Raw genomic sequence first — 13,329 nt, 5'->3', positions numbered from 1 at the left:
CTCATATGGTGTCGGTCGGTGCTCATTTGGTGTCGGTCAGTGCTCATATGGTGTCGGTCAGTGCTCATATGGTGTCGGTCGATGCTCATATGGTGTCGGTCGGTGCTCATTTGGTGTCGGTCGGTGCTCATTTGGTGTCGGTCGGTGCTCATTTGGTGTCGGTCGGTGCTCATATGGTGTCGGTCGGTGCTCATTTGGTGTCGGTCGGTGCTCATATGGTGTCGGTCGGTGCTCATTTGGTGTCGGTCGGTGCTCATTTGGTGTCGGTCGGTGCTCATTTGGTGTCGGCCGGTTCTCATTTTTTTTTGTCGGTCGGTGCTCATATGGTGTCGGTCGGTGCTCATTTGGTGTCGGTCAGTGCTCATATGGTGTCGGTCGGTGCTCATATGGTGTCGGTCGATGCTCATATGGTGTCGGTCGGTGCTCATTTGGTGTCGGTCAGTGCTCATTTGGTGTCGGTCGGTGCTCATTTGGTGTCGGTCGGTGCTCATATGGTGTCGGTCGGTGCTCATTTGGTGTCGGCCGGTGCTCATTTGGTGTCGGTCAGTGCTCATTTGGTGTCGGTCGGTGCTCATTTGGTGTCGGTCGGTGCTCATATGGTGTCGGTCGGTGCTCATTTGGTGTCGGCCGGTGCTCATTTGGTGTCGGTCGGTGCTCATTTAGTGTCGGTCGGTGCTCATTTGGTGTCGGTCGGTGCTCATATGGTGTCGGTCGGTGCTCATTTGGTGTCGGCCGGTGCTCATTTGGTGTCGGTCGGTGCTCATTTAGTGTCGGTCGGTGCTCATATGGTGTCGGTCGGTGCTCATTTGGTGTCGGTCGGTGCTCATATGGTGTCGGTCGGTGCTCATTTGGTGTCGGTCGGTGCTCATTTGGTGTCGGTCGGTGCTCATTTGGTGTCGGTCGGTTCTCATTTTTTTTTGTCGGTCGGTGCTCATATGGTGTCGGTCGGTGCTCATTTGGTGTCGGTCAGTGCTCATATGGTGTCGGTCGGTGCTCATTTGGTGTCGGTCGATGCTCATATGGTGTCGGTCGGTGCTCATTTGGTGTCGGTCGGTGCTCATTTGGTGTCGGTCGGTGCTCATTTAGTGTCGGTCGGTGCTCATATGGCGTCGGTCGGTGCTCATTTGGTGTCGGTCGGTGCTCATATGGTGTCGGTCGGTGCTCATTTGGTGTCGGTCGGTGCTCATTTGGTGTCGGTCGATGCTCATTTGGTGTCGGTCGGTGCTCATTTGGTGTCGGTCGGTGCTCATTTGGTGTCGGTCGGTGCTCATTTAGTGTCGGTCGGTGCTCATATGGTGTCGGTCGGTGCTCATTTGGTGTCGGTCGGTGCTCATATGGTGTCGGTCGGTGCTCATTTGGTGTCGGTCGGTGCTCATTTGGTGTCGGTCGGTGCTCATTTGGTGTCGGTCGGTTCTCATTTTTTTTTGTCGGTCGGTGCTCATATGGTGTCGGTCGGTGCTCATTTGGTGTCGGTCAGTGCTCATATGGTGTCGGTCGGTGCTCATTTGGTGTCGGTCGATGCTCATATGGTGTCGGTCGGTGCTCATTTGGTGTCGGTCGGTGCTCATTTGGTGTCGGTCGGTGCTCATTTGGTGTCGGTCGGTGCTCATATGGTGTCGGTCGGTGCTCATTTGGTGTCGGCCGGTGCTCATTTGGTGTCGGTCGGTGCTCATTTAGTGTCGGTCGGTGCTCATATGGTGTCGGTCGGTGCTCATTTGGTGTCGGTCGGTGCTCATTTGGTGTCGGTCGGTGCTCATTTGGTGTCGGTCGGTGCTCATTTGGTGTCGGTCGGTGCTCATTTGGTGTCGGTCGGTGCTCATTTGGTGTCGGTCTGTGCTCATTTGGTGTCGGTCGGTGCTCATATGGTGTCGGTCGGTGCTCATTTGGTGTCGGCCGGTGCTCATTTGGTGTCGGTCGGTGCTCATTTAGTGTCGGTCGATGCTCATTTGGTGTCGGTCGATGCTCATTTGGTGTCGGTCGATGCTCATTTGGTGTCGGTCGGTGCTAATTTGGTGTCGGTCGGTGCTCATTTGGTGTCGGTCGGTGCTCATTTGGTGTCGGTCGGTGCTCATTTGGTGTCGGTCGGTGCTCATTTGGTGTCGGTCGGTGCTCATATGGTGTCGGTCGGTGCTCATTTGGTGTCGGTCGGTGCTCATTTGGTGTCGGTCGGTGCTCATTTGGGGTCGGTCGGTGCTCATTTGGTGTCGGTCGGTGCTCATTTGGTGTCGGTCGGTGCTCATTTGGTGTCGGTCGGTGCTCATTTGGTGTCGGTCAGTGCTCATAGGGTGTCGGTCGATGCTCATATGGTGTCGGTCGGTGCTCATTTGTTGTCGGTCGGTGCTCATTTGGTGTCGGTCGGTGCTCATTTGGTGTCGGTCGGTGCTCATTTGGTGTGAGTCGGTGCTCATTTGGGGTCGGTCGGTGCTCATTTGGGGTCGGTCGGTGCTCATTTGGTGTCGGTCGGTGCTCATTTGTTGTCGGTCGGTGCTCATTTGGTGTCGGTCGGTGCTCATATGGTGTCGGTCGGTGCTCATTTGGTGTCGGTCGGTGCTCATATGGTGTCGGTCGGTGCTCATTTGGGGTCGGTCGGTGCTCATTTGGGGTCGGTCGGTGCTCATTTGGTGTCGGTAGGTCATTTGGTGTCGGTAGGTCATTTGGGGTCGGTCGGTGCTCATTTGGGGTCGGTCGGTGCTCATTTGGGGTCGGTCGGTGCTCATATGGTGTCGGTCGGTGCTCATTTGGGGTCGGTCGGTGCTCATTTGGGGTCGGTCGGTGCTCATTTGGTGTCGGTCGGTGCTCATTTGGTGTCGGTCGGTGCTCATTTGGTGTCGGTCGGTGCTCATTTGGTGTTGGTCGGTGCTCATTTGGGGTCGGTCGGTGCTCATTTGGTGTGGGTCGGTGCTCATTTGGTGTGGGTCGGTGCTCATTTGGGGTCGGTCGGTGCTCATTTGGGGTCGGTCGGTGCTCATTTGGGGTCGGTCGGTGCTCATTTGGGGTCGGTCGGTCATTTGGGGTCGGTCGGTGCTCATTTGGGGTCGGTCGGTGCTCATTTGGGGTCGGTCGGTCCCCATTAGCTTTTGCAAAAGCATCAGCTACTCTTCCCGAGGTCCACAAAAGAACACAAAAAATGACAAGTAACGAAACACTAATACACTGATAGATGAGGATAGTCACACACATTTAAAATACAACAATACACAAATAGCAAAACCCCAAAAGAATGTGTGTTAGAGTGTTTGTGTTTGCTTGTGTTTGTGTGTGTCCCCTCACAGTCCCAAATGTTCCATGAGATGTTGTTTAATACATTTTTTAAAGGTCATTTTGCAGTTTGCTTGAGTAATTGGAATTCCATGCGGTCATGGTTATGTACTGTACTGTGCGTTGCCGTGAATTTGTTTTGGACTTTGGGACTGTGAAGAGACCCCTGGTGGCATGTCTTGTGGGGTATGTATGGGTGTCTGAACTGAATGTTGTTTGATTATACAGACAATCTGACATTTTTATCATAGTGATATTTCTCATACAAACTAGTAGAGAAGCAGTTAATCTCAACCAGTAAAGACTGGCATGTATGTTGTTGATGTTGGTTCTGTATGTGCAGTTAAGGGCAAGGTGTGTTGCTCTGTACTGAACCAGCTGCAGCTTTGCTAGGTCTTTCTCTGCTGCACTTGACCATATTATCAAGATGGGACAAGACCAGAGACTTAACAGCTGGTACAGTTGATGTTTGTGTCAAAAATGCTTTTTATAATAGACATAACCCTCTCCATCTTCACAGCAACTCATAGGTAGGTGTCAGTAAGAGCAGGGAGATGTGACATTAACTGGAGAGAGAGAGAGAAGAGAAACAGGGAGAGACCGCCACGCAACAGAAAGAGAAAGAAAACAGTTATGAGCTGAACATAACAGTGTGCCATTGGAAGGGAGGACAGGAGCAGGAGACCCAACTGTGGTTTGTGACCTACTATGAATTCCCATTGTAGCCATTCAGTTGCAGTCAGTCTGTTAAAGATGTTTAGGTTGTACTGTTACCTATTTTGTAAAATAGAAAATGGTTGAAAAATGTATATATACCTCAATTTTAAAAAAAAGATATAGACTCTTAGCTTTCATTTGACATCAAATTGTATATGTAACTTCACATGATGGCACTCATGGGGCTTTTTACATGGAAATGCCCTGTTTTTAAAAATGTATTATTGTACCTTTATTTAACTAGGCAAGTCAGTTAAGAACACATTCTTATTCACAATGACGGCCTACACCAGGCAAACCCTGCCCTACCCCGGCCTACCCCGGCCTACCCCGGCCTACCCCGGCCAAACCTGGACGATGCTGGGCCAATGGTGTGCCGCCCTATTGAACTCCCAATCACGGTCAGATGTGATGCAGCCTGGATTCGAAACAGGTACTGCAGTGACGCCTCTTGCACTAATTGACCCAATAATAATAATAATAATAATTTATTACATTTGTTAAGCGCTTTTCACTATATAGAATAATGTCAAAGTATATCAAATAAAAACAAAATAGAAAATAAATATATAGAACTAAGTTCCCAATGGCCGTGCTCACACACACACACACACACACACACACACACACACACACACACACACACACACACACACACACACACACACACACACACACACACACACACACACACACACACACACACACACACACACACTTTTTGTATCGTTAGAGAAAAGAAAGACCTGCACACTGCTCCTACCAGTAGGCTCGTTCCAGAAAAAGAGTACATTTTGGGAAGTGTAACTTTAAAACTAATTTTTAAAATGAATTCCACATTATTTTAACATTCTGTTATAAAGAGCACATGTTCAACTTCATAAAAACATGTCTTCCCATCTCAAGGGATAAAAAATCAATAGTAGGCCTGTGCCAATAAAGGGACATTAAAGTAACAGGGTTGACCATAACATGGTTGAGGTTTTCATCCTTCCAACAGTCAAATGACCAAATCGCCCTTTAGTAGCCTCATGGGTGGAATGTTATTCATATTTATCATAATTTCATAATTAATTAACATTATGAATAAATAAAAATCCGGTGTTTCTATGTCAAACGGTCGTGTTATATTTCAGTCTACTGTGATGTATATAAAGTGTAATATTGGGAGGCAAACTCAAAATGAAATACATTTCAACTCCATATCTGACATGGTACAGGTGTCTTATTTTTTAAGTCCATAACCATGTGTGAGGTGTATATTTTTTTTATTTCAAAGCAAGTTTGTTTAAGACTATCAAGAAACACTGATTTAGCCCACTGCAGTAAATCAGACATAACTTCTCTTGTGACAGGGGGAGTAGAAGCTTGTTGTGTGCAACAGAGGGGGAAAGCTTCACAAAATGTTTTGTTAAAACACTTACTGTACACTCTTTTTTAACACAGTTCCAGCCAACAGTATTTCTCAGTTGCAATCATTTTATGGCGTCTGTTGCACACTGGTGATTGGAGACGCTAGATAGCTAACTAACCAGACGCTAGATAGTTGGACTAGCAACAGAAAGGTTGCAAGATTGAATCCCCGAGCTGACAATGTAAAAATAATCTGTCGTTCTGCCCCTGAACAAGGCAGTTACCCACTGTTCCTAGGCTGTCTTTGAACATAATAATTTGTTCTTAACTGACTTGCCTAGTTAAATAAAGGTTAAATCAAATAATAAATCAAATAAAAACTCTGCCCTATAGTAGGCCTACCCCGATGCAATGCTGGTAGTCACCAGAAGATGGTGACAGAGGCTTATAAACGCAGGGAAGGATGTCTCCAACTTCAATGATGCTTATTGACTTACTGAGAGGTTCTCTATTTGTCCTGCAGTTGGTGCCATTATGGATCAGAAAAGCTCCGTGGTTTGGATTTTAGAACTGTTCAGCTGTCTCTTGGTGATCTTCAGTGCATGCTAAGACCTTTTTAGTGTCCACTGAATCTGAGTGCTTCTCAGTGTAGGCTGGACCTGTGCTTTTTAAACAGTTAAACATGGTGTGTATTGCCTGACCAACTTCCAATCTTTCATGGGACCAGGTCAGGTGCGGGAGAAACATGTGACTGGTGACTCTGCTCAGTGAACAAAACACATGTAGATTTTGACAGTAACAGAGTGCATTCATTTCAGTTCTCTTTTCCATCTGGTGCAGGTGCTGGCGACATAGTGGGAAATGCGTCAGTCAATTAGTGCCCTGTAACCATAAGGATCATATAATTCAAATGGGATTCTACATGCAATTCAATGCCTGTAACAGCATGTATTATGATGTCCAATTTATTTTATAAAGCCATGTACTCAGTGTTGGGGAAGCTACTCTGGAAATATAGTTTACCAAGCTACCAATTACTTCACACTAGAAGAAGTAAGCCACACTAAAGCTACCCTTTAGAAAATATTTAGTTGACTTAATTAACTAAAGTTACTTTGAAAAAGTAGTTCACTAGCTACATCCAAACTACTTCATGAAAAAGTATCATATGTACATTTGAAATGTCATAGACTACAAATTGCAAGAACAGTTCACTTTGGGGTCATGTTAACAGAATGTGCATTTAAGCCTAAAGATTTCTTTAAAGGAACTTAGTCCGGCTTTAAACTTACTCTTGAAAATTGTAATAGTCGAACGCACAAGGCGCAATTTGTAAATTGGGTAGTGCATCACCAGTTCCTCTTGCCATGTTAGTCGTTGCATACCTTCAAGAGCTATTTATAAGCCTTTGTCATATAACTTTTTAAAAATGTTGTTTGTTTAGCCCATACTCAAATATCAAATGAATACACCGTAGACATGGCAAAATGTGTAGAATTGTGAGGAAATGAACTTTTAAACTGTAACATTTTCTTTGCACCCCGGACCAAATGTGTAGAATTGCAGGAAAAAAGCTAGGGGTGTGAACAGTTTGTGTCACCGACAATGATGGTGGCCATAGAAATAGATGTGGCGTTTGTTCGCGCGTGCAGGGGGACGTGGGATGTTCCGCAATGCTGGAAGGGGCGCCCCAAGTGAAAAAGTTTGGGAACCCCTGGTCCAATGGACCGACTTGTAAAACGACAGCTCCTGCACTTATTCCATCCCAAGTCAAACACTTCCTAGAAGTGATTGGTGAGACGGTTGGTCTTTTTAGCCGACACCAGCTTTCTGGACGTTGCTTGTTGGTTCTAGTTAGTAACTAACTCATGTTGGTAAGTGTGCACGTCCAAGCCTCGTGTACCGTTCCCAAGTAGGCTACTGCAGATACAAGTTTGAGGTGTGGGTTTACAGAGTGTGTGTCTCTATTGGATGCTTTAGCCTCAACTACAAGAAAAGGAAGATGCACCAACATGATTTGGGTATGAGTTGACAGGATATGTGATTGTTTACTGGACAATTGCTCTCAAAGGATCTCTTATTTGACTTATCCTTCATATAACCAGATAAGTGGTGTTTAATAGGAAATAGTAAAAAGTATGAAAATAATTTGAATGAATCTGTCCCAACATTCTATATTGTCCTTATATTATTTTAATTATGATTGCTTGGAAATGTGATACTGTATGTTGCTTATAGATCCAGAAATGCATCTGTCACCAAACACAAGAATAGACACACACACGCACACACACATGTTTGTTTTACCTTCCTTGTGGGGATCAAACAACTGATTCACATAAAAATAAAAAAAATCCTAAACCCTAGCCGTAATCCTAACCCTTGGTATACAAATTGTTGACTGGAAACATTGATGGGACAGAGTAGTCCACGCGTGGGCTCTAGTTCTCCAGTGCGTTGGCGGTCTAGCGAAGTGCCCTCCTCCACTGTTGCATGCATGGACCGTAGGGAGGATGCATCAAGAAGTCGACGCTTAAATGCATGCACAAAATACCAGACGCTGACGTCACGTATCGGGTGCGAGGGTCGCACGACCAATGTCTGCTTTTGCCCGGATGACTCTCCCTCGTAACCATAGCAAAACATTTTTTATCTGTGACAGTAGCTGACCTTTCGTAAGGAAAGCCATGACAGCGTTTCACACTATATACGCTGCTGCTACTGTCTATTATATATCCTCTTGCCTAGTTACATATATGGGCATAACTACAGTGCCTTGCGAAAGTATTCGGCCCCCTTGAACTTTGCGACCTTTTGCCACATTTCAGGCTTCAAACATAAAGATATAAAACTGTATTTTTTTTGTGAAGAATCAACAACAAGTGGGACACAATCATGAAGTGGAACGACATTTATTGGATATTTCAAACTTTTTTAACAAATCAAAAACTGAAAAATTGGGCGTGCAAAATTATTCAGCCCCCTTAAAAGTTAATACTTTGTAGCGCCAACTTTTGCTGCGATTACAGCTGTAAATCGCTTGGGGTATGTCTCTATCAGTTTTGCACATCGAGAGACTGTGTAACCCCTCACCCTAAACTTAACCCTTAACCCCTAACCCTAATTCTAACCCTAAACCTAACCCCTAAACCTAACCCCCCTAAAATAGCCTTTTTACAAGTGAGAACTGGCAAAATGTCCGCTCTTCTCTGAGTTTTAGTTGGTTTAGTATTCTTGTGAGGACTTCTGGTACTCACAAGTATTGTAAAATGTGTACACACATCAGTGGCAGTCGGTTCCGTTTACAGTTTTATCCAACTGCTTACACACAAAATCTTTTCATGTCACACGATTTTTGAAACCTCTCACTCAAAGTGCAAATCTACACACCAAATATCCAAAACCATAAGCTATTTCTCAGCCTTTGACTCAGTTGTCAATTGCATAAAACACTTTTTTCAAAATACTACACACAATTCTCTACCTAAAACACAAAAATCTAACAGGAAGTGACTTGCTTTCCTTTTCCAAACACAACCAATCAAAATGCTACAATTATTCACCAGGTCACACACACACACTCCTCACATGTGCAAACACTAATAGCTTAACTGATCACTATCCAATAACTGCTTAACTGTAGTATAGGCCTATAAATAGGTCAAAGGTCAGATTACCTGTTTTGAACAATGGATGTCAACAATGGACAGAGAGCAAGAGGAGTAGGAGGGAGAGGAAGAGGAAGAAGAGGACGAGGGCAAAGAAGAGTTGATTACTTGTTGATCATGTGATCAACCACGGTTTGACCATGAGAGGGGCTGGACTGAGAGTCCAGCCCAACTTGAGTCGATTTACTGTGGCGTCCGTAATTCGAACCTTCAGAAATTAGAACAGGTATGCAACTATCTAATGACTATTTTAGCATTACAGTAATGTACTGTAAAATACGTACGACTGCATAGTATTGCATAAACATTTGTAACTCTAAGCCATCCATTTACTGCACTGCATTGAATGAATGAGGTTGGTTATCATGCAGTACTACATTTTTTTGTACATTGTTTACAGTTCCTATGCTGAACACATACTGTGTTTGAATTCTGTACAGAGTGGAAAGGCAAAGACATCATGGAGGACGAGGACGCTTGTTTACAGATGTACAAGAGACTGTGATACTTCGTCCTGTGATGTGGACGAAGTATTGTGGCCAGACTCAGGCCGGAGAAGAGATGAAGCGTAGCTTAGCACTGGTGATCCCCCCCACTTTCTATATTGCATTGGTGTTTACAGTGTACTTGTTACCCCCGCTCAGCAGATTACTTTCACTGTAGAACATTGTATTGAAATATAGATATAAGCCTATGAAAGACCAAAGAGCTTTAGATTTAGAACAACAGTGTTTACATGGTATATCCAAAAATGTACTATTATGAAAGCAGTGTTTGCCATTTGATGCAAATGCTTCATTCTGACATGTGTTTATGGCATTTTGAATGCAGTGTTACATTTTGAAGGAGATGTGAGGCAATTTGCATTTTGTGTGTGCAGTTTTGGGAATTGTGTGTAGAGATTTGAAAAAAGGAGACCGTTTTGAAAACGTGTGTAAGCAGTTGGAAAAAAACTGTAAGATGAGGGAGAACATTTATCTTTGTCTGAGCATGGCCTTATTTCTATAACAGCATATTAGATGACTGTCATTCATATTCCACTCACACAGCTCAATGTAACATCGATAGGTTTAGCCTACTACATTACATTTTCCCTATGAGGAAAGGGAAAGGTCGAGAGAAATCGAGAGACATATTTGAGTAATCAAGGTGACCAAGCGATAAAAAAAACTTCCAAGCCAAACCTTCATACCATAACCACTAACCACTACACACAGCCTACATCGTTGTCACCATATTAGCTAATGTCATAGACAACATAGCTTCTAGAACTAACGCGTTAGTAAACCTGCCACAATCAGGCAGTACAGGTGTACAGCAAGCAGTTCAGCAGTTACACTGGTAGGCTCCGGTGGCAATACATTTATAAAACCAAAAGCTTACCTCGACTTGGAAGAGTTCCAATGTTGGATAGCCATAGCCAGCTAGCTAACATAGCATCACCCTCTGTTTGACCCGGTTGTTTGAGTAGGTTAAACTAGCTAAGTAAGTGAAAGTGAAAGTGAAAAAAATATATAACTAAATATAGCTAGCTCTCTCTCTCTCTCTCCCTTGCATTTCCTTCATTTTTTAAGGAATGTATTTGTTCGAAACCGTTCCACTATTGTCAATCTCTCTCTTTGAGTCAACCACTCACCACATTTTATGCACTGCAGTGCTAGCTAGCTGTAGCTTACGCATTCAGCACTAGATTCATTTTCTGTTCCTTTGATTGGGTGGACAATGTCAGTTCATGCTGCAAGAGCTCTGATAACTTGGAGGATGTTCTCCGGAAGTTGTCATAATTATTGTGTAAGTCTATGGATGGGGTAAGAACCATGTGCCTCGAAGATTTTTATTGAAGTCAATGTACCCAGAGGAGGATGGAAACTAGCTGTCATCTGGCAACACCTGGTGCTACCCCAGAGAGTGCTGTTGAGGCTACTGTAGACCTTCATTGCAAAACAGTGTGTTTTAATTAATTCTTTGGTGACGTGATATTTTAATGTTTCACTATTTTTATTTGTATGAAATTCACTGAGGAGGATGGTCCTCCCCTTCCTCCTCTGAGGAGCCTCCACTGAACACACACACACACACACACACACACACACACACACACACACACACACACACACACACACACACACACACCCTTATGCCATCCTTATCCCTCCCCTGGACACAGATAGGGAGGTGAGTGGGAAATGGCACAGACAGCAATGCACTTCGAGGTCCTCCAAAACCCTCTAATCAAATGAGGATGGATTTTGTGTAGTTCATTGTAGAAGCACAATTAATTATGCATGACAGCGGCTTGACGGGCCTTTCATTTCCTTACATGCCCCCCTAAGCGACTGATCAAATCGAGTTACTGTCCATCCCTCCACCCAAGGTTGGGCTATCCTTAGTAGGAGGGGAGATTTTATACAGGGTGTTTGGGGTCTTGTATGACATTTCATCATCATTATAACTCTTGTTATGCAGTGCTCCCCTCTATTTCTCTCCTATCACGCCTTGTTGTCTGGAGAATCTGTGGGTGATTTGTATACCTGCCATAAAGTGAGAAAGGGAATCTGGCATTTTGGAACCAACATTTAATTGATGGAGAAAGTAAGTTCCACAACCTAAGAATAGGAGACCATTACTATTCAATAGATAATATGTGACATACATTGTATATTTAACAATGTTGAATTGATTTTGTGTCAAAATGGCCACAGAGATTAAGCTTTTGGAAAGTTGTTTTACCAACAAAAATTTAAAAGCTAAACCAGGGGTCTCCAGGAGAGCTACCCTCCTGTAGGTTTTACCCCAGTTGGAGTGAAAACTTACAGGATGGTAGCTCTCCAGGAACAGGGCTGGAGAGCCCTGACCTAAACTGATTTAAACCCTGAGTGAAACGATCAACTTACTATACTGTGACAGGTTAGGAACCGACCGTGTTTCCCAAGGGACCCTAATTAGAAGCGAACATCTGAAACATATACAAGCACCCCTTAGACCTGCAGAGGTGAGCGCTTTTGTCCTGAAGGTCCTGTGTATTATTTGACAACAATCATTTTCTGATCATGCTGTTTTGAGGAAGTGTTTCAGGTGTGGTTGAGAGTTTGCTGATAAGGTTTATTTGTTTATGTTGATCAGTGTTTATTCAAGTCTGACAACATTTAAAAGTACATTGTGTAAAGTTATGTCACTGCAATAATGTATTTATAAATGGGCCTAGAACCTGTGACTTTGAACAGATGTTATGAAATCGAGCACAAAAAGGTAGGAAGGTTGATGTCTATTTTTCTTCAATTTATGCTTCTTTCAAATCAGTGCTCACAGAGTAAATATGACAAGGAAATGAGTCTTGCACACTATTTGGACATGGCCAGACCTTGTTCCTGCAGATATAGGCCTAACATGTTATATGTAGCTAGACTCCACCTTTAGCTGTACAGGGCCATTAGATAAACTACAGGTCATCACACCATAAACCACAGCCTCTCAGTGCGTTGAACAGTCTGTCTCCCACATTGTAATGCAGGCCTGTCCTCCATCCCAGACTCTTTAAACGGCCGACCACTAAAAGAACAGAGGAAAAAAGGAAAATGCTAAATTGATGGAAATGACATTAGATTCGTCTCGCGCTCCTCCGTGTGTAAATTATACCGTGATGCTCTAAAATGGACTCTCCGGCCCAAGTGCTCCTTCCAATTTGTTTGTCCATACCTCACGGTGGTTCGCCTGCCCTTCCCCTATCCCTTTAATCCAATCAGCGTCGTACTGGATGCTATTTATTTGTTTATTTATTTATTTCCAAAGGATGTAACTGATTCTTATCAGGGGTAGATGTGGGCCCCTTCCTCCTGGTGAAACGGTGACTAACGTCCTGCGATCGATCCCTCGTTTTGTCTGCTTCTGCGCTGATGGTTATGGCGCTGGAGCGAGAGAGCGGCAGGGGATGTGTTGTGTGTTCAGAAGGAGACAGATGGGTTGTCAGTGCATGTTTAGTATGTTTATGGGGTGGAAGATAAAGATATATAATACCAGTCAAAATGTTGGACACACCCACTCATTCAATGTTTTTCTTTATTTTTTTTACTGTTTTCTACATTGTAGAATAATAGTTAATACATCAAAACTGTGAAATAACACACATGGAACCATGTAGTAAACAAAGTGTTAAACAGGACCTCCACAGGAAAGGAAGACCCAGAGTTACCTCTGCTGCAGAGTTCATTAGAGTTACCAGCCTCAGATTGCAGCCCAAATAAATAAATAAATGCTTCACGGAGTTCAAGTAACAAGACACATCTCAACATCAACTGTTCAGAGGAGACTGTGTGAGTCAGGCTTTCATGGTCGA

Source organism: Oncorhynchus kisutch, linkage group LG13 (assembly GCF_002021735.2).
Source record: "Oncorhynchus kisutch isolate 150728-3 linkage group LG13, Okis_V2, whole genome shotgun sequence".
In the NCBI taxonomy this organism is placed as follows: domain Eukaryota; kingdom Metazoa; phylum Chordata; class Actinopteri; order Salmoniformes; family Salmonidae; genus Oncorhynchus; species Oncorhynchus kisutch.
The sequence above is the reverse complement of the archived record's forward strand: the minus strand, read 5'-3'. Positions refer to the sequence as shown.